Source organism: Lepus europaeus, chromosome 14 (genome assembly GCF_033115175.1).
Source record: "Lepus europaeus isolate LE1 chromosome 14, mLepTim1.pri, whole genome shotgun sequence".
NCBI classification, from domain to species: domain Eukaryota; kingdom Metazoa; phylum Chordata; class Mammalia; order Lagomorpha; family Leporidae; genus Lepus; species Lepus europaeus.
In genome coordinates, this window is record NC_084840.1 from 81,071,498 (window position 1) to 81,095,732 (window position 24,235).

Consider the following 24,235-nt stretch of genomic DNA (forward strand, 5'->3'; position numbering starts at 1 on the left):
CTTGCAGCTCCCATCTTGGCGTCCCTGTCCCTGGAGGATTCAGCCCCCAGATACCCGCAGCATTTGTCCCCTGCCCTCTCCCCTGGGGGGGGGGGGTCTCTTTTTTTTTATTTTATTTGACAGGTAGGGTTAGAGAAAGAGAAGAGAGAGAGAGAGAGGTCTTCCTTCCATTGGTTCACTCCCCAATTGGCTGTAACCGCTGGAGCTATGCTGATCCGAAGCCAGGAGCCAGGCGCTTCCTCCTGGTCTCCCATGCAGGTGCTGAGCCCAAGGACTTGGGCCATCCTCCACTGCCTTCCCGGGCCATAGCAGAGAGCTGGACTGGAAGAGGAGCAACGGGGACTAGAAGGGAGGATTAACCTAGTGCCCCACGGCGACGGCCCTTTGAGTATCCTTTCAAACGTTTCTGTACTGAAGAATCCCACCACCACCCGCACAAAATACGGCATCAGCTCCTCTCTGTTCTCTCTCCAGTGCACCCGGCCATCTCACCACTGTTCTTGGCGCCTTGACACCTTCTGATACCACACTTGTTTACTTGCCATGCCCGTCTCTCCCACCTCCACCCCCACCCCACGCCAGCCCCCTGCCCACAAGCAGGAATTGCTCCAGGCGGTCAGGAGCTCTGCTTGGCTGCACAGCCGCAGGGAGGCGTGGAGCCCCGCTGAGTATCTGCTTAAGCAGTGCGCGCATGAATGAATGACTCCGGAAACCAAAGGAGGGGCCAGAGAGTCTGACCCCTCGGTCTGCTCCCTGACGATTACTTTTCTTCTTTTTTAATAAACCACACAGCACGGGGGGCGGGGCGGCGGGGAACAGGCGAGCTGGGGGGCAGTGGTCGCGGATGCCCGGGGTTGTCAGCTCAGGGGCACCATGGCACGAGGAGGTGCGGGCCAGGATTCGCCGCTGGAGCCTGCGGATCACATGCGGTCCCTTTGTGGAACCTCTAAACACCTTTTATTAGTGAAAACATTTTCTACACAATGCAGCCAACAACTTAAACCAGTGTTTATGTGGTTCCGCTTTATCTGCTATGGTTCACGGCGCTTGAGATCTCAGGGGTACCAGGTCTTTTGCGATGACAATATGACTAATAGTAAAAGATCTTTTACTAATAAAGCAAATGGTGGTTTTACTTTAAACACAATGCAGTCTGATAAGTTTTTAAACTTACTGTTGAGTATGGTTCCAGTAATAAAATAGAAAAATCAAGAAGAGAGATACAAAAAAATAAATGGCATTTGGCAAGATAGACTATCATGGCAACACAGACTTTTAGCAATAGATCTGAGCAACACATGGAATATCATGGTTTTTCAGAACTGTTTTAACGGTAATAATGGGCACGTACCATCAAGTTGTAGCCAAAAGTATGATGACAACGCCAACTATACTGTGATGGGAGAGAGACTTCAGAAACTACTGCTGTTACAAGATGAGGATATATCTAGTGACAGGATGAGGATGCCATTGTGGAAGCAAGCCAAAAATTACAAGAGAGTCCAGTGGCATCAAGGCATTGAGGATACTTGTGCCATTTTTGTTGGCTGGCTTTGGAACAGTTTCAGCTGACATGGTTTTGGATATAGTGTGGCACTAGGAGTGTTCAAAAAAGTTACAGAAGTTGTCATTTTAGTTCCTGCACTCCTTGGTCTCAAAGGGAACTTGGAAATGACATTGGCATCCAGATTATCCACGGCAGTAAATATTGGGAGGATGGATTCACCCACTGAAAAGTGGAATCTGGGGCTGGCTCCTTGGCACAGCAGGTTAATCATCCACCTGCTGGTTCTAGTCCTGGCTGCTCCTCTTCCTATTCAGTTCTCTGCTGTGGCCTGGGAAGTAGAAGATGGTCCAAGTCCCTGGGCCCCTGCACTCACTTGGGAGACTAGAAGAAGCTCCTGGTTCCTGGCTTGGGATCCGCACAGCTCCAGCAGTTGCAGCCATCTGGGGACTGAACCAATGGAAGGAAGACCTTTCTCTGTGTCTCTCTTTTCTCTCTCTCTCTCTCTCTCTCTTTTTTTTTTTTTTTTTTTTTTGATAGGCAGAGTTAGACAGTGAGAGAGAGACAGAGAGACAGGTCTTCCTTTTTCCATTGGTTCACCCCCTAAGTGGCCGCTATTGCCGGTGCGTTGCGGCCAGCGTGCTGCGCCGATCTGAAGCCAGGAGTCTGGTGCTTCCTCCTGGACTCCCATGCGGGTGCAGGGCCCAGGTACCTGGGCCATCCTCCACTGCCTTCCTGGGCCACAGCAGAGAGCTGGCCTGGAAGAGGAGCAACCGGGACAGAATCCGGCGCCACAACCGGGACTAGAACCCGGAGTGCCGGCACCGCAGGTGGAGGATGAGCCTATTGAGTCACGGCGCCAGCCTCTCCTTTCTCTCTCTCTCTCTCTGTCTGTCACTGTCTGTAACTTTACCTCTCAAATAAATAAATAAAATCTTAAAAAAAAAAGTGGAATCTAATAATTTGCAACTTGGCTTTAAAGCAGGCAACAGTCATTGGTTTTCTAGCAGCTGTGGCCACAATTCTACTGGGCTGAATTCCAGAAGGAAAATATTACCTTGATCATTCCATAGTTGTTTTTTTTTTTAAAGTTACCCTTAGATTTCTTTTTTTTTTTATTTATTTATTTTTATTTTTGACAGGCAGAGTGGACAGTGAGAGAGAGAGACAGAGAGAAAGGTCTTCCTTTTTGCCGTTGGTTCACCCTCCAATGGCCGCCTCGGTAGGTGCGCTGCGGCCGGCGCACCACGCTGATCCGATGGCAGGAGCCAGGTGCTTCTCCTGGTCTCCCATGGGGTGCAGGGCCCAAGCACTTGGGCCATCCTCCACTGCACTCCCTGGCCACAGCAGAGAGCTGGCCTGGAAGAGGGGAAACCGGGACAGGATCGGTGCCCCGACCGGGACTAGAACCCGGTGTGCCGGCGCCGCAAGGCAGAGGATTAGCCTAGTGAGCCACAGCGCCGGCCGATCATTCCATAGTTTTATGCTCTGGCAGCGTGGCAACTGCCTTCGTTGCATCTCTCCTGCAGGGAATAATAATGATTGGGGTTGTCCTTGGTTCAAAGAAGACTGGTATCAATCCTGATAATGTTGCTATACCCATTGCAGCTAGTTTTGGTGACCTTATAACTCTGGCCATATTAGCTTGGATAAGTCAAGGCCTGTATTCCTGTCTTGAGAATTATTACTACATTTCTCCATTAGTTGGTGTGATTTTCTTGGCTCTAACTCCTATATGGATTACAGTAGCTGCCCAACATCCAGCCACAAGCACAGTTCTCCACTCAGGCTGGGAACCCATCGCAACTGCCAAGGTTATAAGCATATGATGGCCTTATTCTGGATACAACTGTATCTGACCCAAACTTGGTCGGCATTGTTGTTTACACACCTGTCATTAATGGTATTGGTGGCAATTTGGTGGCCATTCAAGCTAGCAGGAAATCAAACTACCTCCATTTACATAGCAATTCCAGAATTGCCTGATAAACTTGAAAGCTGTTACTACCCATTTAGAACATTTTTTTGGTCCTGGAGTAAATAATGTCTGCCCAAGTTCTGCTGCTTTTAGTGATTCCTGGACATTTAATATTCCTCTACACTATTCATTTGATGAAAAGTGGTCATACTTCTTTAACTGTAATCTGCATACTTGTATACTTATTTGCTGCTGTCTTACAGGTATTTACCTTGCTGTGGATTGCTGACTGGATGGTCCACCACTTCTGGAGGAAAGGAAAGGACCCAGATAGTTTCTTTATTTTCTTTAAAGCTGTATTTTATTTATTTGAAAGACAGAGTTACAGAGAGAGGTAGAGACAGAGAGAGAAGTCTTCCATCTGCTGGTTCACTTCCCAGATGGCCGCAACGGCCGGCGCTGTGCCAATATGAAGCCAAGAGCCAGGAACTTCTTCCGGGTCTCCCTTCTGTGTGCAGGGGCCCAAGGACTTGGGCCATCTTCCACTGCTTTCCCAGGCCATAGCAGAGAGCTGGATCAGGAGAAGAGCAGCTGGGACTAGAAATGTTAAGGCCATTTAATTAAATCTCAGGGCCAACTGAAGTTTACCCTGGCAAAAATCAAACTACTGCTTTAAGAGTTTTGAAAGAAAGCCAGAAGTGGTTGTCTTGTGTCTTCCTCCTCAGTAATTTGAAAACAGTTTGTAGGATTGATTAGTCTCCAACATCTCCATCTTGATCTCCAATAAGCCAAAGAAAATGAAAACGTAAGTCCAACAAAGCTGTCCCAAGCAGATTACCCAGTTCCGTTAGGTAAGGGATACACAAACTATCTAAGGGGCTGGTGCTGTGGTGTAGCGAGTTAAAGCCCTGGCCTGAAGCTATAAGACCCCTGCTAAAAGTAAATATTAAAATAATTTTAGCAAAATAATTTTAGCAAGGGTTAAAAAGTTTGGCTGCTGACAGTAGCCATTCCTTAAGATAACTGTGTCTCCACCTGCCTGCAGAATAACCTTGGGAAACTGCCTTGTGAAACTGCTCTGTGTCTGTGTAACGGTCTCACGCAATAACACTTGCAGGAGTCCGGAAAAGAGTTACAATAAGGTTCTGTGACTGAAAGGGCTAATCAAGAGACAAGATGGGGGAACTAAGGTTAACACTAACCAAATTTTTACTTCTGTATAATGGCTAAGCTTGTAAAACATGTGTTATTTTTAGAGAACAAAAAAGAACAGAAAGTCTCCAACCCCTTATCTTGTGACATACTAAGGTTTTACTGTTCTACTGCCATCCTCGTCCTTGCTTGCTTTAGCTGATAAGAAGAAACTGCCCGCGACCCCCCTCCCAAGCCCCTTACCTAGCAACCATTAACTTACCCAATAAAATGCTAATAACCTGTAGCTTGCCCAATAGGATTGTAACACAATTAAGTATGCTAATGTTGTGGTTTTTAGCTTTAAATACTCTGTAAGGCTATTGTTCGGGGCCGCTCTCTCTGCACCCTACCAGAGGGTGCTGCTGAGTCGGCCCATTTGCAAATGTAATAAACTTTCCTCTTGCCTTTTGCATCGATTGGAGTGGAGTCTGTGTTTCTGGGGTCCAGTTTGTGGGACGCCTGCTTAAGGGGTCTTACAAAGCGTCAGCATCCCACATGGGCAGCAGTTTGAGATCTGGCTGCTCCACTTCCAACCCAGCTCTCTGCTATGGCCTGGGAAAGCAGTGGAAGATGACCCAAGTCCTTGGGCCCCTGCACCTGTGTGGGAGACCTGGAAGAAGCAACTGGCTCCTGACTTCGGATTGGCACAGCTCCAGCCGTTGCAGCCAATTGGGGAGTGAACCAGTGGATGGAAGACCTCTCTCTCTCTCTCTCTCTCTCTCTCTCTCTCTCTGCCTCTCCTCTCTCTGTGTAACTCTGACTTTCAAATAAATAAATCTTCAGATGAAAGGTGCCCAGCCAAGGTTTTAGTATTTTTAAGTATGCTTACCTCCATGCTGAGGATAAATTCACCAACTATTTGTTCCTAAACTGACCAAAATAATTCTGCTGAGCACAAGATAAACTCACTTTTACCTGCATCTAAAATTACCCTGTGCTAATGCTAACTCAATTTCAACTTTGCCAAGTTCTTGTTTAAAGGCTACCCTTTAAACATAGAATGATCTTGAGAGATCATTAATGAAAGCAATGAGCCATTTTAAATTATTGATTTGTTGAATAAAAAGTTGGTATTTTTCAAACAACCTGATAGTCAAAAGCAGAAAATAACCTAAACTGCATTTGTTGAGACGAAATGATTTGAGAAATTTTGTGTGTGTGAGAGAGACCTTTGATAAAAAAGTGAAATGTTGGATAGTAAAGATGATAGCACTGGGGCTGGCATCGTGGCACAGTAGGCTAATCCTCTGCCTGTGGCGCCGGCATCCCATATGGGTGCTGGTTCTAGTCCTGGCTGCTCCTCTTCCTATCCAGCTCTCTGCTATGGCCTGGGAAAGCAGTAGAAGATGGCCCAAGTCCTTGGGCCCCTGCACCTGCGTAGAAGATCTGGAAGAAGCTCCCGGTTCCTGGCTTCAGATTGGCGCAGCTCCAATGGGAAGTGAACCAGCGGATGGAAGACTCTCTCTCTCTCTCTCTCTCTCTCTGCCTCTCCTCTCTCTGTGTAAAGGAAGACCTTTCTCTCTGTCTCTCCCTCTCACTGTCTGTAACTCTACCTCTCAAATAAATAAATAAAATATTTAAAATATATATATATAGCACTATTGGGACATCAGCATTATAGAGTGATTCTTAAACACATTTCATTTGTATGCTTTTGTTATTTGGTTCAAAAATATTGCTGCCAACCAGAATTTAGTATTTGTTACCTATATTGTAATTAATAGTTTCTTCTTCTTTACAAAAAAACTTCTGTTTAACCAAGTTTTAAGATTTAGAATGACTAAGTGATTTGTTTGCACTTTTAAGGAAGCCTGTCATTTACCCTTTTAAAGGGAAGTTGGTGAGTTCCCTCGCTTATTGTTCACGCCTACACTTATCATCTGTTTGCACAGGCTTATTTCTACATGGGACACTAGCATATAAACTGCTCCACTTCTCAGTTATTTTTCTAAAATTCTGACCCAACATGCTAAATAACAAACACCTTGGTTATTCAGTAGATAAGCATTTCCATATCACATATAGCTCACTTCTTAAAATACGGTGCAACCTCTAAAGACCATTAGATATTTAATAATTTAAAACTGATAAGGGAAGAATAAAACATGCACATTAACTTTGATCATGGTTTCAGTTGTGTTAGTGTTATATAAATTGTAGGTTGTTCATAAATATATTGGAAGCATTCTTTCTCTTTTTTTTATTTTTTATTTTTTAGTATTTTTGACAGGCAGAGTGGATAGTGAGAGAGACAGAGAGAAAGGTCTTCCTTTTGCCGTTGGTTCACCCTCCAATGGCCGCTGCGGCTGGCGCACTGTGGCCGGCACACCGCACTGCTCCAAAGCTAGAAGCCAGGTGCTTCTCCTGGTCTCCCATGGGGTGCAGGGCCCAAGGACTTGGGCCATCCTCCACTGCACTCCCTGGCCACAGTAGAGAGCTGGCCTGGAAGAGGGGCAACCGGGACAGGATCGGTGCCCCGACCGGGACTAGAACCTGGTGTGCCGGCGCCGCAAGGCGGAGGATTAGCCTAGTGAGCCGCGGCGCTGGCAGAAGCATTCTTTCTAAGTTCTTCAAAGGGGCTGTAGTTGAGAGTTATGTATTTTTGCACTTTATTCCATCATTCTGCCTGATAATTAAGCTTTAAGGCAGAGAACTGAACTAATTATACAGTTTCTCCTTTGGAGAGATAAATGCACATAGTGAACATTCTTATAAAAGAAAGAATGGTTATATTTAAGTTGATGAATATTTAGCTGCAAAGAATTTTTTCTTTTTTATGAAATCCATGAGTGAGATTTTTTATTTTATTGTAAACCACTTGTAAATCACTTATTTATATTTGGTCTGCATTTACACTTCCCAATGATTTCTGTTTTAACACCAAAAAAAAAAAAATGCAGAGCAAGTTACATCATTAAAGCATTAACCAACCAACAACTGGTAACAGTACGTATTCCAAAGCACATCCAAACACATTACATCACTTAGTATTCCTGTCTCTATTTCACAGCACAAAAAAAAAATATATATATATATATATATATATATATATGACCCTTTAAGTTCACGGAGATAAACCAATTGAAGAAGCAGTTTTCTAAAAATAAAAGAGTATCACTATATCTTTTAGATTTCAGATAGAGAAATCTCCGTTTAATTTATCTTCACAGTAAGGACAGCCAACTCTAAATTATTTACGTTCCTAAGACCAAGGAAAGCAAAAGAATATTTTATTTTTAAAATAATCTCCATTTTTACACATTAAAACTTTGGAATAAAGAATCATGCCTTGTTTCCTAGAACATATCCTTGAAACCGCCCTTTCCAGATCTTGCCATTTGCAATAAGTGATAATAAAAATAGTATTATAGATCCAAGTGTTCTTTGCCTTTTGCTATTCAACCTTGATTAGAGCAACAAAAAGTCTGAAGCTGTGTAAGGACAAAAGGGAAAATTAGCGACTGATTAGCTGAATTAACTGTGAAAGGGATGTAGATTTCTTAACAAGCATTACCTTTTGAAAGCCTTCCCATATGCGTGTAACCAATAATGTGCCTTCTTTTTATTTGCCCACAAAAATAATTTATTATCAGTCTTATACGTAAATCTACAGTATTTGTTTTTATACACCATAGAACTCCTGATTTCTGAACTTCTTCCTTTCATTAATTTATGAGACACTTTATTTATAAACAGATAACCTTTTCAGCACATTTTTCACTGTTGCCCACCAGCCATTTTTTTCTTTGAGAAATAAAGTTTCTTAGGACCTGAGAAATGGAAAATTAAAGTAACGTACTTCTGGGAAACATCAAAAAGTTCCATACCATAGACTTTCAATGACTTAGCCAAATAAAATAGAGGTTTAAAAGTCTTTCAGTAATTGGGCCGGCGCCGTGGCTTAACAGGCTAATCCTCCACCTTGCGGCGCCGGCACACCGGGTTCTAGTCCCAGTTGGGGCGCCGGATTCTATCCCGGTTGCCCCTCTTCCAGGCCAGCTCTCTGCTATGGCCCGGGAAGGCAATGGAGGATGGCCCAAGTGCTTGGGCCCTGCACCCACATGGGAGACCAGGAGAAGCACCTGGCTCCTGGCTTCAGATCAGCGCGATGTGCCGGCCGCAGTGGCCATTGGAGGGTGAACCAATGGCAAAAGGAAGACCTTTCTCTCTGTCTCTCTCCCTCACTATCCACTCTGCCTGTCAAAATAAAATAAAATAAAATAAATTAAAAAAAAAAAAAGAAATGCTAGATCCCTGTAGGATTTTGAAAAAAAAAAAGTCTTTCAGTAATTGGGTTTTCTTGCCTTAAGTATACCCCTTTAAAATGGGTGTCTACCACCTTTGAATTGTTGTAGACTCAAATAAGAATAAACTTTGAGAAATATGTACCCCCCCAAAAAATTAAAAAATAAACCACACAGTACAATTTGCCTTCTTTCCGAGAAAACCCAGCAACAAGTTAATCGCAAGGAAACTCCTGTGGGATTGCCCTGATGCACACATTCAGAAACATCCGAATGCACCTCCCACTCCTAAGTTTCCTGACATTCTTTGAAGATGTTAGATCTAAATGACAAGCACCTGAGACAGCTGCCTTACAGAATGGAACATCTATAAATATGGTTTTTTAAACATTAATTTTGTATTTGAAGGCAGAGTTAGAGAGAATCTTCCATCCACTGGTTCACTCTCTTTTTTTTTTTAAGATTTATTTATTTATTTGACAGGTAGAGTTACAGACAGTGAGAGGGAGAGACAGAGAGAAAGGTCTTCCTTCCATTGGTTCACCCCCCAAATGGCCACTATGGCTGGCGCGCTGTGCCAATCCAAAGCCAGGAGCCAGGTGCTTCCTCCTGGTCTCCCATGCGGGTGCAGGGCCCAAGCACTTGGGCCATCTTCCACTGCCTTCCTGGGCCACAGCAGAGAGCTGGACTGGAAGAGGAACAACAGGGACTAGAACCCGGTGCCCATATGGGATGCCAGCACTGCCACAGGCGGAGGATTAGCCAAGTGAGCCACAGCACCGGGCCCATGGTTCACTCTAAATGGCTACAATGCCTGTGGCTGGGCCAGGTTGCGACCAGGAGATTGGGACTCCATCCTGGTCTCCCAAGGCACCAAGTCCATCTTCCAGGTGTATGAGCAGGGAGCTGGATAGGAAGTGGATCAGCTGGGACTTGAACCAGGGCTCTCATGAGATGCCAGCATCACTAGTGGTGGCTTAACCCACTGTGCCACAATGCCAGCCCCTATAATAATCTGGATGGAAATTTCTTTCCAGGTAGAATTATATATGTTGAAGTCACAAGGACATGATGCATTTCTTTTCTTTTTTTTTTTTTTAAGATTTATTTATTTATTTGAAAGAGTTACACAGAAAGAGAAGAAGCAGAGAGAGAGAGAGAGAGAGGTCTTCCATCCAATGGCTCACTTCCCAATTGGCCGCAATGGCCGGAGCCGTGCCCATCCGAAGCCAGGAACCAAGGACTTGGGCCATCTTCTATTGCTTTCCCAGGCCATAGCAGAGCTGGACCGGAAATGGAGCAGCCGGGACTCGAACCAGTGTCTATATGGGATGCCGGCACTTCAGGCCAAGGCGTTAACCCGCTGAGCCACAGTGCCAGCCCCACATGATGCATTTCTTTTTTTTTTTTTTTTTTTTTTTTTTTGACAGGCAGAGTGGACAGTGAGAGAGAGACAAAGAGAAAGGTCTTCCTTTTGCCGTTGGTTCACCCTCCAATGGCCGCCGCGGTAGGTGCGCTGCGGCCGTCGCACTGTGCTGTTCCGATGGCAGGAGCCAGGTGCTTCTCCTGGTCTCCCATGGGGTGCAGGGCCCAAGGACTTGGGCCATCCTCCACTGCACTCCCGGGCCACAGCAGAGAGCTGGCCTGGAAGAGGGGCAACCGGGACAGGATCGGTGCCCCGACCGGGACTAGAACCCGGTGTGCTGGCGCCGCAAGGCGGAGGATTAGCCTAGTGAGCCGCGGCGCCAGCCTCACATGATGCATATCTAAAAAACACTTCCTACCTAGAACATTCTGTGTAATTGCATATGTAGAGGCAGGGGCCCCAGTTTTTGAGGTCCCTGTGAGCCTGTAAGCCCGCAAAGGTCAAGATCCACTGCTTGGGTGCAGTGGGGCGCGAGGAGGCAGGGGTGCCTTCCTGTGGAAATACGCTCGCTGACCGGTGGTGGAAAGGACACACGGTGAGCAGCTGAAGCCTTCCACCAACAGTCCGGCGACTAAGCCATCTTGGAAGGGGGTCCCCAGCCCCTGTCTAAACCTCAGTGCCTGCAACCACCTCACAAGAGACCCCACACCAGGAGCACCCACTAAGTTGCTCCGGGCTCCTGACCTACGGGAACTGTGTCAATGATATACCTTCATTGTCTGGAGTCCGTTGGTACAGAGCCGCAGGTGATGGATCCATCCCATTAACTTATTACTAGTCCACTCCTGGGCATCATTGCCTTCGGGTTCATTTGAGAATCAAGTTTATAAAACTCCTTTACAAGATTTCTTCTGATGGACCCAGGCAAACTAGCTTCAGAAATGAAACAATAGAGCGTTTTACAGTGTACTACCAGTAGCAAAATGCTTTTACCTCAGCAATCCCAGAAGCTGGGACTGGACAACCGTTATTTTTGTATTATTTCTCCACGTTACAGTTACTAAAACAGGCTCAGACGAACCGATATAATTTTTGTAAGGCTGCACAGGTACTTAGTGGCAGCTGGTAGGTGAACCAGGTCTTTGGCCTCAGAATTCAAGACTCTTTCCATGTTCTGTCAGTCTGATAGGGCTGTCAAAACAAAGGAGCACAACCCACAAGCAGGAGGCTGAAGCCCCAGAAAAGGCTGTCTCAGAGTTCTGGAGGGTCAAAGTCCCAAATCAAAGGAGTCAGCAGGGTTAGATCCTACTGACGGCTATGAGACAGAATCTGCTCCAAGTGCCTCTCCCAGTGCCTGGTGGCTGCTGGCCATTCTTTCTAGCACATTCTGTGGTGTGTGGCTACAGCATGCCAATGCCTGTCCCCATTGTCACATGTAGGGTCCCTCTCCTCTTCTTACAGAGATACCAGACATACTGGATTAAAGCTTACCCTTGTGACCCCCGTCTTAACTTACTTCTTGAGTGCATGGGCAAAGATCCTTTCTCTAAACAAGATCACAATTCCAGGTACTAAGGATTAAGACTTCAGTGTCTTAATTCAACTCACAGAACTTTCATAAATTACATCCTCCCTTAGAGGAAAACCTGTAAGGCATCATTAGATTCAAATGACTTCTTGAATGGCTCTGTTGGTGCTGGCTTTCTTTGGCACATAGCACAGCCTGAAAAAAAGGCAGCATTCTGGAAAGATATATCAGTGGATCCACCAGGGGGCACTACTTGTCCAGAAAAATAACTCAAAAATACCTGCGGTTTATTAAAATCCCTCTGTGAATTTTTTTAACCTTTATATCTTAAATGTGGATCTTCATATTTGAAAACCCAGAGATAATCAAGGATTTCCTGATTTTTTTTTAATCACATATTTCTAGCAGTCTTCAAATCCCTCTTCCACCATATGTATGATAGTCAATTCCCACCACCTCCCTGAAAGCAGCCCTGCCTGGCTGCTGAATTTTGGCTGTCTCCTCTGGGTAGGAGGCTTGGCCTGTCTCAGAAACCCTCCTGCAGGGGAGAGGGCAGCTCCAGCCGTTGCAGCCAACTGGGGAGTGAACCAGTGGATGGAAGACTCTCTCACTCTCTCTCTCTCTCTCTCTCTCTCTCCCTCCCTCCCTCCCTCTCCCTCTCTCTCTCTCTCTCCCTCTCTCTCTCTCTCTCTCTCTCTCTCTCTCTCTGCCTCTCCTTCTCTCTGTGTGTGTAACTCTGACTTTCACATAAATAAATAAATGCTGTACAAAAAAAAGTACCCTGGGACTTTCTGCTACCATGCACGCTTTCTCGCACTGGTCTCCTTACTCGTAGTGCCGTAAAGAGCCCTGGTTCGGATGCCACCATCGACCCTGGAACAGGAACAAAGGCAGCATGGAAGTTGCATAAGTGCTTGGAACAGGGCCTGGCTCAAAAGGACAGTAATTTTCTTGGGCTCCCATATGTTAAACAAGTCAATGCCTTTTGAAGTCATGCCTCTGTCTTTAAGGATGTTCTAACACTGCATTTTGTATACCCCCTCACATTATATAGATGGCAAGGAGAGGTAACCAGTTTGGTTTGGTTTCAGAGAGAAATTCCAACAGGGATACACGCCCGCTGTGAGGAGGGAGGTAAAATATGTAACACATCCGGGCCTTTGCTTCCTCATCTGTAAACCAGGATAACACCTATGCCATGGGTTCATTGTGTGGATTTAGGTTTTATAATACATTTAAAGCAGTTACCATACACTCTGTGTTTATTAAATACTCAGTGAATCATGAGCACAGTCCTATATATAACAGCATTTCAGACAACAGACTGTACTACGAGGGTACTTCTAAAAGTGCATGGACATGGAATTAAATAGAAGCTTCTTTTGATGCAAGGAAGTCCAAAATCCATGTACAACTTCTGTCACACTACACATTTTCCATGAGATTTTTAGAAAGCCCCTCATACAACGTTGGTCCCAGAAGTTTATAATGGAGTTCCTACATCATCATCATGGTGACACCATAGCCCAAGTCTTCAAAACTCATGTTTCTTTTCTTTTTTTGAAATCTGCAAGTTTTTTTTAATTTGCATTAGAAAAATATTACCTATGGGGCCAGTGCTGTGGCACAGTGGGTTAAAACCCCAGGCTGCAGCACTAACATCCAAAATGGGAGCCGGTTCAAGTGCCAGCTGCTCCACTTCCAATCCAGTTCTCTGCTACAGCCTGGAAAGCAGTAGAAGATGGCCCAAGTGCTTGGGCCCCTGCATCCACATGGGGGACCTGGAAGAAGCTCCTGGCTCTTGGTTCCTGGCTTCAGAATCAGCTCAGCTCTGGTCGTTGCAGTCATCTGGGGAAGTGAACCAGTGGATGGAAAACATCTCTCTCTCTCTGGCTCTACCTCCCTGTGTAACTCTGTCTTTCAAATAAATAAAATAAATCTTTAAAAAAATGCAAGAAAAATATCGCTTATATGAAAGTTTGGTCCCCTATCTTCTCGTTTATCTCTACCACTCAAATTTGAATATTTTAATTATACTCAAGTAAAAGTAGAATCCCATGTCTGACATGAGAACTAAATATTTCACATCGTAAAATTAATAGATTTAAGTGAATTGGATATATTTATCATTTCTCAGGAATAACAACTCATCATTCTCACAGGCTAGTCTCCTTGACTTCTATGGATTTGAGTAATTAGGCATGCCTGTCTCTTCTCCCTCATTAATGTGACTACAGACATGGAATTTAATGACATTATAACTGGATTCATTATCTAATCTTTAATTCTTGTCCAACTCTCCCACTTAACAAGCTATTTCCATAATAGCTTCGGCTATTTTACCAAACTCGACTTCCCAACACCAATTGTAAAAAAATTACGATGTTAAGACATAATGAAAATTCCAGACTCAGCAACACAGGGTACACTCAGAGTGTGGCTATTGAGAGGGTCCTCGAACAGCTATTGCTTCGATCTCAACACTACTTCCTAGGGGCAAAGCAGCAACCTGGCCAGCAGCTCTTGCTGGTAAATCACTCTTGAAATACTGCTTGTAGACTTCATTGTAGACAGCATTGAGATCGTTTATGTCAGTTGGCAAAATAGTTGTTGTCACCACATTAGCGAAGTCCAGCCTATGTTTGTAACAGCTTGTTTAGTTTCTTCTACTACCTCTCCTGGCACAAGCTTTCCACTGCAAGGGTCCATGCCCACCTGTCCTGAAATATAAACAGTATTGTCCACCAGCACAGCTGGACTGTAGGGACCAATGACCCCTGGGGCTTTAGCGGTGCTGATCGCCTTTCTGGCCAGAGGCATGGCTAATCCATGTTCTCTTGTGCCCCCTGCACCAAGTCTCCCACAGGGGGACTCACATGTTTCTTAAACTCACATGTAGTGCTGGTGTAAAGAAAACCTAGTCTGCTCCCAGGTCTACAAAAGAATAGCATACACAATTATATGCAGTATATAATACTTGATAATGAGAAAATGACTGCTGTTGGTTTATACAGCGAAGGTACCTTTAGCCATTATTTTAGAGTGTACTTCTTCTGCACATACACCTCGGGCAGGTCTCTCAGGAGGTGCTCAGGAGAAGGCTTCGTTATCATAGACAGCTGTATGTGCATGATGACCCCTGAAGACCTTCCAGTGGGATGGGATCTGGAGTTAGAAGACACTGATGTTTATTCACAGCGCTGGTTTGAGTCCTGGCTGCTCTGCTTCCAATCCAGGTCCTTGCTAATGTTCCTGGGAAGGCAGCAGAAGATGGCTCAAGTGCTTGGACCCTCACCAACCACATAGGAGACCAGAATGAAGTTCCTGGCTCCCGGCTTCAATCTGGCCCAATCCTGGCTGTTGCAACATTTGGGGGATGAAATAGCAGGTGGATGGAAAATCTCTCTCTCTCTCCCTCTGTAACTGCCTTTCAAATAAATGAATAAATCTTTTTTAAAAAGAAGAAGACAGTGATATTAACAATCCTGACCCAGTGAAGATCCAGGAGGAAGTATGTGTTTGTGTCTTAGGTTTTATCAAAAAAGTTTGAAAAGTGAAACAGTTAAAAATTGTATAGAAAAGAGCTTATAGAAGAAAGAAATGAAGAAAGAAAATATTTTTTACGGTTGGACAATATGTTCATGCTTTCAGCCAAGTGTTATTTCAAAAGAACCGAAAGTTTAGATATTTTAAAGTTTATAAGAGAAAAAAATATGAATTTAGTGTGGCCTAAGCCCTCAGTGTTTATATAACCTACAGCAATAACAAGAGTACCCTAGGCGCCGGCACAGTGGCATCGTAGGCTAAGCCTCTGCCCAGTGCCAGAATCCCATATGAGCGTTGGTTCTAGTTCCAGCTGTTCCTCTTCTGATCCAGCTCTCTGCCATGGCCTGGGAAAGCAGTGGAAGATGGCCTAAGTGCTTGGGACCCTGCAGCCGGTAAGAGACCCGGAAGAAGCTCCCAGCTGCTGGCATCGCGGCCATTTGGGGAATGAAGCAGCGGATGGAAGACCTCTCTCTCTGTGTCTCTCCCTCTCTCTGTAACTTTACCTCTCAAATAAATAAATAAATAAATAAAATCTTTAAAAAAAAAGAAAAAAAAGAGTACCCTAGGCATTCACATTTACACATCCCTCACAGGACTTCTGGCTCTGCAAGCTCTGTCCATGGAAAGTGCTCCATACAGGTGAACCATTTTCTCTTGCTTACTAAAATTGCTTATTTTTCTACTTGAAAGGCAGAATTACAGGCCAGAGCCACGGCTCACTAGGCTAATCCTCCACCTGCGGCGCTGGCACTCCGGGTTCTAGTCCCTGTTGGGGCGCCGGATTCTGTCCCAGTTGCTCCTCTTCCAGTCCAGCTCTCTGCTGTGGCCCGGGAAGGCAATGGAGGATGGCCCAAGTGCTTGGGCCCTGCACTCGCATGGGAGACCAGGAGGAAGCACCTGGCTCCTGGCTTCGGATCGGCACAGCATGCTGGCCATAGTGGCCATTTAGGGGGTGAACCAACAGAAGGAAAACCTTTCTCTCTGTCTCTCTCTTTCTCTCACTGTCTAACTCTGCCTGCCAAAAAAAAAAAAAAAAGACAGAATTACAGAGAGAGAGGGAGATCTTCATCTGCTGGTTCTCTCCCCAAATGTTCAAAAGAGCCAGGGCTGGGCCAAGCTGAAGTCAGGAGCCAAGAACTCCACCTGGGTCTTCCATGTGGGTGGCAGGGGCCCAAGTACTTGGGCCATTTTCTGCTGCTTTCTCAAGAGCATTGGCAGGGAGATGGAGCCGTTGAGACTTGAACCAGCACTTGAATGCCAGTGTCACAGTTGGAAGTTTAACTCACTGTGCCACAATGCCAACTTCTCTCTTTTTTTAAACATGTTTATTTGTTTATTTGAGAGTCAGAGTGACACAGAGAGGGGGACATACACACACGTGCAGAGATAGTGACAGGGAGAGCAAGACTGAGAGAGACAGAGATCCCCTATCTACTTATTCACTCCCCAAATGCCCACAACAGCCAGAGCTAGGCCAAGCCTAAGCCAGAAGCCAGGAACTCTCCATCTGAGTGTCTCATAAGAGTAGCAGGAACCCAAGTACTTGAGCCATCATTTGCTGCCTCCCAGGTACATTAGCAAGAAGCTGGATCAGCAAGTAGCCCAGATCTGAACCAGGCACTTTAATCTGAGACATGGGCTTCCCAAGTGGTGGCTTAACCTGCTGCACCACAGCGCTTATCCTTATGTTTTATACAGTACTTTACTTGTACCTTCTCTGTAATCTTATATATGTTTAGATACACTCATATTTACCACGGTGTTACAATTGCCTGCAGGATTCAGTGCAGTCACATGTTGTCTATATTTGTAGCCTGGGAGCAAACAGATTATACTATACAGCATAGGTTCCTGTAGGTACATGCTACAATGTTCCTACAACCAAAAATCACCTGATGACACATCAGTATGGATTCCTATGGTTAAGTGATACATGGCTATATCTGATATTACTTTCAGAGGCTGATGTTGTGGAATAGCAGGTAAAGCCACCACCTGCAGTGCCAGCATCCCATATGGGTGCTGGTTCGAGTCTAGGCTGCTCCATTTCTGATCCAGCTCTCTGCTATGGCCCAGGAAAGCAGTAGAAGATGGCCGAAGTCCTTGGGCCCTTGCACCCATGTGGGAAGACCTGGAGGAAGCTCCTGGCTCCTGGCTTCGGATCTGTGCAGCTCTGGCTGTTGTGGCCAACTGGGGAATGAACCAGCAGATGGAAGACTTCTCTCTCTCTCTCTCTCTCTCTCTCTCTCTCTCTCTGTGTAACTCTGACTTTCAAATAAATATATGTATTTTTTAAAAAAACAGATACTTCTTTCAAATTATTTCCTTACAGCCTGTCCACAATTACCTGGTGGTATATGAAAGATCAACATTTAGGTTTCCCATAGATTGTGATCATTGATGTCATATATAAGAGTGTCAATTGTTAAATCAACAATAGGAGTCACTGTGCACTTGCTCCCCATGTAGGACCTCTGTCCTTAATGGGTTGTACTCTGAGAATTAATGGTAAAACTGGTCTTCAAAAAGTACTTTATACTTTGTGTGTCTGTGTGGGTGCAAGCCGTTGAAGTATTTACTTAGTATAGAGCTGATCTTCGGTATATAAAGATAATTAAAAATGAATATTAATGAAGAATGGGATGGGAGAGGGAGTAGGAGGTGGGATGGTTTGGGGGTGGGAGGGCGGGTATGGGGGGAAGAACCACTATAATCCAAAAGCTGTACTAACTGATAGAATCAAAAAGGGAGAGAAAGATCCAACATGGGAAGTGGGATACACAGCAGACTCATAGGATGGCAGATGTCCTAAACAACACTCCGGCCTCAGAATCAGCCCTCAAGGCATTCAGATCTGGCTGAAGAGCCCATGAGAGTATAGCAGGCATGGAAAGCCAAGATATCATGGAAAAAAAAAAAAGACCTAAATGAATGATCTCTGTGAGAGAGATCCCAGTGGAAAGAACGGGGCCATCAAAGAAGGAGGTACCCTTCTCCGAAGGGAGGAGAGAACTTCCACTTTGACTATGATCCTGTCGGAATAAGATCAAAGTCAGCGAACTCTAAAGGCTTCCATAGCCCTGGCAACTCATGACTAGAGCCCAGGGAGATTACTGACGCCATGAACAGGAGTGTCAAATTGTTAAGTCAGCAACAGGAGTCACTGTGTACTTACACCCCATGCGGGATCTGTCCCTAATGTGTCGTCTAAAGCCAAGTGATGCTATGACTGGTACTGAAACAGTATTTTTATACTTTGCGTTTCTGTGTGGGCGCAGACTGATGAGGTCTTTGCTAATTATATACTGAAGTGATCTTCTGTATATAAAGAGAATTGGAAATGAAAAAAAAAAAAAACAACCTGGTGTTAAAATGGAAATGGCATAGAAAATTAATTATTTTGAAAAAAAAAATTATGTAAGATCTCTGTCTTTAATGTGCTGTACATTGCTATTTAATGCTATAATTAGTAATCCAATGGTAGTTTTTTCACTTGATGTTGCTATATGGGCAAAATGTTGAAATCTTTACCTAATATATACTAAATTGATCTTCTGTATACAAAGAGAATTGAAAATGAATCTTTACATGAATGGAAGGGGAAAGGGAGCGGGAGGGGGGAGAGTTGCGGGCGGGAGGGAAGTTATGGGAGGGGGGAAGCCATTGTAACCCATAAGCTATACTTTGGAAATTTATATTCATTAAATAAAAGTTTAATAAAAAAAAAGAAATTTATATTTATTAAATAAAAGCTTTCTAAAAATATTAAAAATTAAAAAAAGAGTTTCCCATAAATTAACATGTTTAAATTTAAGGCAATTACACTAAATTAAATCCCCATTGAACAGAGAGCTGCTAAGTTTTGTTTCACCCATTCCTGAATTTCGGAGGGTTTACAATGTTTCAAATACTATGGTAGGCAGGGGAGAGAGCAGAGAATAAGGTTAGTATATTCCCTATTCTTACAGCACTTGTAGTTTAGAAAGGAAGCAGATGATAAAATAACAGCTGATATTCATGTTAAGTGATTTTAAACATGATGGAGAGGAGGAAAGAACAAAGCAGAGGGCAAATGAAATGCCGGTGAGGAGGAAAGGGGCTGCTATTTCATATAAGAATGCACAGAGTTCCTGACCCAGCCCCTTGTGAGCAGAAAACAGGAAGGCTGTGAGGGCCAGGTAAACATCCAGGACCAGAGCATCCTAGGTGGAGGAACAACAAGAGCTTGCAAAGGCCCTGAGGCCAAAGTCTGCTGGCTGTGTTGGAGAAACAATGGGAAGGCTTGTGTGATCAGAGCCAGGAGCTTGAGGGGGAGGGTGGGAGGAGAGAAGCAGGGGTGGGGGCCAGGGCAGACCATGGTGCAACTTGTGGGCCATTGTGAGATGAGGGTTTGGAGCAAGAGAGGGCAAGATGGGACGGATGCTCCCCTCCCACGTAGGAGATCCAGAAGAAGCTCCTGGCTCCTGGTTTTGGATCGGCACAGCTCCGGCCATTGGGGCCATCTGGGGAATGAACCAGTGGATGGAAAACCTCTCTCTCTGTATCTACCTCTCTCTGTAACTCTTTCAAATAACTAGAATAAATCTTAAAAAAAAAAAAAAAGGCATTGAGGACGCTAAGTGTTGCCTTTAGCCAGCTGCTGTTGAAACGAGATGTTGCAGCAGGCACAGGTGCAGTTGAGAAATTTGGATCTCTGGCATTTACTTTGTTAGTATTAAGAAATCTACTAGGTATTCGAGTGGACTGTCAAGTAAGCAATCTCCTATGCAGAAGTCTGGGTAAGGGATAAAGGTAAGAATCAGCAGCTTGAGATGGTATTTAGAACCTTGAGACTGGCTGAAGTCACTGTAGATCTAGAGATCACAGACCAAGCTCTAAGGTCAGAGACAGGAGGAGGAGGAGGAGGCAGTGCCTCTGAGCTGTGAAGGCAGAGCTGCGAGGGAAGAGAGCCCGAGCCAGCACATGCCAGAGATTTGCACAAGGCGTCCCTTCAGGCCCTGCCCTACGGACCAGTGTAGGCATGGGAAGAAACTGCCCAGGGCAGAGAATGCCCCGCAAGGGCTGGAAAGAAGGATTTCCAGGACACACGTGAGCCCACAAGATCTTACCGCACTCATCACAGCAGGGAAACGTCATGATTCAAGGATGCGGGCTCAGTAGAATGTCTCCAGGCCCCGCCTGAAAGGGCTGAAAGTCAGCCCTGAAAGCATCAAGCCCTTCCCCCAAGGAACTTGTCTGCATCCCTGAAGCATGTTGCCTGCTCCATCTCCCAGGCCTAAGATAGCATCGGTCCCGGAGTCAACCTTCAGCAGTGCAGCAGTTGTGAAATGATTGAATGAGCGAAACAACCCAATATGTTTGGGTCTAGCCCACAGCAAAACTCAAAAAGTTTATCCATAATGAGGCTGAGTCTCCCCCCTCCAACACACAATGTCTTTGGTGTAGATTATTATCAGTCCCCAGCCTCTCTTCCTTGGCCTGCAGCTCCTTTGTCTTCACTGAAGTGACTACAAGTCAGCTCCTTGCTAAAGATCAGCTCACTAAACTCAGGGAATGGTTCAAGGGTCAGGCTGTCCTGGATTGCAAGTCTCAGAATCCAATTATTACTTCTGCAGTGAACTCCTAACACCAGGCTCTATTTTGAGGTGTTTTGCAGAAACTTTAAGTCCTGATGAGAGTAATAACCCAACTACCAGTAGATGGCAAATAGGCCAGAGTCCACTTTGCCATCACAACATTTTCAGAAGAACACACCAGCCTCTTCTCATGGACCAATCCAAAGAAGGCCAGTCACTGGAGACCAACCAGAGGCTTGGCACAGGGGCGGATCACACACAGCTCAAGCCCAGCGTTATAAGATTCACCACCCTTAGATCCTAGGGAAGTCTGGAAATTAAGCAAAAGCTGCCCAATTCTTTGCTTGGTACACTGCAAAATAGACTGGGCTTTCTTCTACCTCCCCACTGTGATGGGTGAGAGGACCCAAACTTTTGGGTTTTAATAACAAGACACAGTTTTCCATGGAACGTGCTTTTCATTAACTCCCTGAAGACCCTTCATATACCTGACTTTCAAAAACATTTTGCATGAAAATAATACCTTTTAATTCCATTCCGCAAACTCTTTGAAGTGTGTGTGTGTATGTGTGTGTGAAAGAGAGAGAGAGTAAAATTCTCAATACCTAGCATCCAATCAAAAATTACATGACAAGCGAAGTAGAAAAAGAGGAGAAAAATCAATCAATAAAACTCTCAGAAATGGGGCTGGCACTGTGGCACAGCAGGTTAAAGCCATGGGCTGCAGCACCAGCATCCTATATGGGCGCTTGTTCGAGTGCTGGCTGCTCCACTTGCGATCCAGCTCCCTGCTAATGTGCCTGGGAAAGCAGAGGAGGATGGCCCAAGTGATTGGGCCCCTGCTCCCATGAGGGACACCCAGAAGAAGCTCCTGGCTCCTGGCTTCAGTCTGGCCCAGGCCTAGCCATTGTAACTATTTGGGAAGTGAACCAACAAATGGAAGAGCTTGCTCTGTCTCTCCTTCTCTGTGTAACTATGCAATTCAAATAAATAATAGGTAAATAAATAAATCTTAAAAGAAAAATTCTCAAAAATTATTTAGATGATAAAATTGTGGGAAATGCCATTGAAAATATTTTTAGTACTGTGTCCACATGCTTAATAAACTAGAGAAACTGGAATGTTAAGTACTGAACATGGGAGATATATATACAGATACAGATGCCCAATTGAACTTCTTGGGATGACACCATAATGCCTGAGAAGGAAAATACACAGAATGTGATTACTGGCAGATGAGATACTGCAGAAAAGAGTAGGGAATTTAAAGGCACAGCCAGGGCTGGCGCTGTGGTGCAGCAGGTTAACACCCTGGCCTGAAGTACCAGCATCCCATATGGGCGCCGATTCGAGACCCAGCTGCTCCACTTCTGATCCAGCTCCCTGCTATGGCCTGGGAAAGCAGTAGAAGATGGCCCAAGTCCTGCACCTGCTTGGGAGAAAGAAGCTTCGGATCAGTGCCAACTGGGGAGTGAACCAGCAGAGGGAAGACTTCTCTCTCTCTTCTCTCTCTCTCTCTCTCTCTCCTTGCCTCTCCTCTCTCTGTGTAACTCTGACTTTCAAATAAATAAATCTTTAAAATAAATAAAGTCACAGCCATAGAAATTATACTGAATGAATCAGAAAAAGACATGGACAAAGCATCAGTTAGCTGTGCGACAAATCCAAGATCCATGTGTATCGTGGCAGCATCACAGGAAACAAGAGGGAAGGGCAGGGAAATTTTTGAAGAAATAATAGCTGAAAAATTCCAAATCTGATTATTGTAAATTTAATTTATAATTTAATTTTATTAAATTTTATTGTATGATTATAGTGACTTATTCATTGTTTTTTGTAAATTTATTGATTTATTTATAGTGATTTATTTATTGATTTTTATTGTAAATTTAATTTACAATTACATTTTTTTCTCTCTCTCTCTTTTTTTTTTTTACAGGCACAGTGGACAGTGAGAGAGAGAGAGACAGAGAGAAAGGTCTTCCTTTACCGTTGGTTCACCCTCCAATGGCCGCCGTGGCTGATGCACCGCGCTGATCCGAAGGCAGGAGCCAGGTGCTTCTCCTGGTCTCCCATGGGGGTGCAGGGCCCAAGCACTTAGGCCATCCTCCACTGCACTCCCTGGCCACAGCAGAGAGCTGGCCTGGAAGAGGGGCAACCGGGACAGAATCTGGCACCCCGACTGGGACTAGAACCCGGGGTGCCAGCACCGCAGGCGGAGGATTAGCCTAGTGAGCCTCGGCGCCGGCCTACAATTAAATTTGATAGTAAATTCAGAGACCAGAGAATTTTAATGAAATGCAAGAAAAAGCATGAAAACAAAACAAAACAAAACACCAAGGCATATAACATATAATCACATGGCTTACAATCAGTGATAAAGATAAAACTTTTTTTTTTTTTTTTGACAGGCAGAGTGGATAGTGAGAGAGAGAGAGACAAAGGTCTTCCTTTTTTTTTTTTTTTTTTTTTTTTTTTGACAGGCAGAGTGGACAGTGAGAGAGAGAGACAGAGAGAAAGGTCTTCCTTTTGCCGTTGGTTCACTCTCCAATGGCCACTGCGGCCAGCACATCTCGCTGATCCGAAGCCAGGAGCCAGGTGCTTCTCCTGGTCTCCCATGCGGGTGTAGGGCCCAAGCACTTGGGCCATCCTCCATTGCCTTCCCGGGCCATAGCAGAGAGCTGGCCTGGAAGAGGGGCAACCGGGATAGAATCCGGCGCCCCAACCGGGACTAGATCCTGGTGTGCCGGCGCCGCAAGGTGGAGGATTAGCCTGTTAAGCCACGGAGCCGGCCAAGATAAAACATTTTAAAAGCAGAGATTAGGCCAGCGCCGCCGCTCACTAGGCTAATCCTCCACCTTGCGGCGCCGGCACACCGGGTTCTCGTCCTGGTCGGGGCGCCGGTTCTGTCCCGGTTGCCCCTCTTCCAGGCCAGCTCTCTGCTGTGGCCAGGGAGTGCAGTGGAGGATGGCTCAAGTGCTTGGGCCCTGCACCCCATGGGAGACCAGGATAGGCACCTGGCTCCTGCCATCGGATCAGCGCGGTGCGCTGGCTGCAGCGCGCCAGCCGCGGTGGCCATTGGAGGGTGAACCAACGGCAAATGAAGACCTTTCTCTCTGTCTCTCTCTCTCACTGTCCACTCTGCCTGTCAAAAAAAAAAAAAAAAAAGAAGAGATTAAAGGCACATCATATACAAATTAATTTAAGAACAGATAGAGGAACTGGCATTGTGTCATAGCCAGTAAAGATGCTCTCTGCAGCCCTGATATCTCATATGGGCGCCGGTTCGAGTCCCGGCTGCTCCACTTCTGATCCAGTGCACTGCTAAAGTGCTTGGGAAAGTAACTCCAGATGGTCCA

At 45.2% G+C, this 24,235-nt stretch overlaps 1 pseudogene; it reads left to right on the forward strand.

Moving 5' to 3' along the window:
• Window positions 1-844: 844 nt before the first annotated feature.
• The window catches only part of LOC133773481 (solute carrier family 41 member 2-like), a 30,054-nt pseudogene continuing 6,663 nt past the window's right edge, over window positions 845-24,235 (forward strand).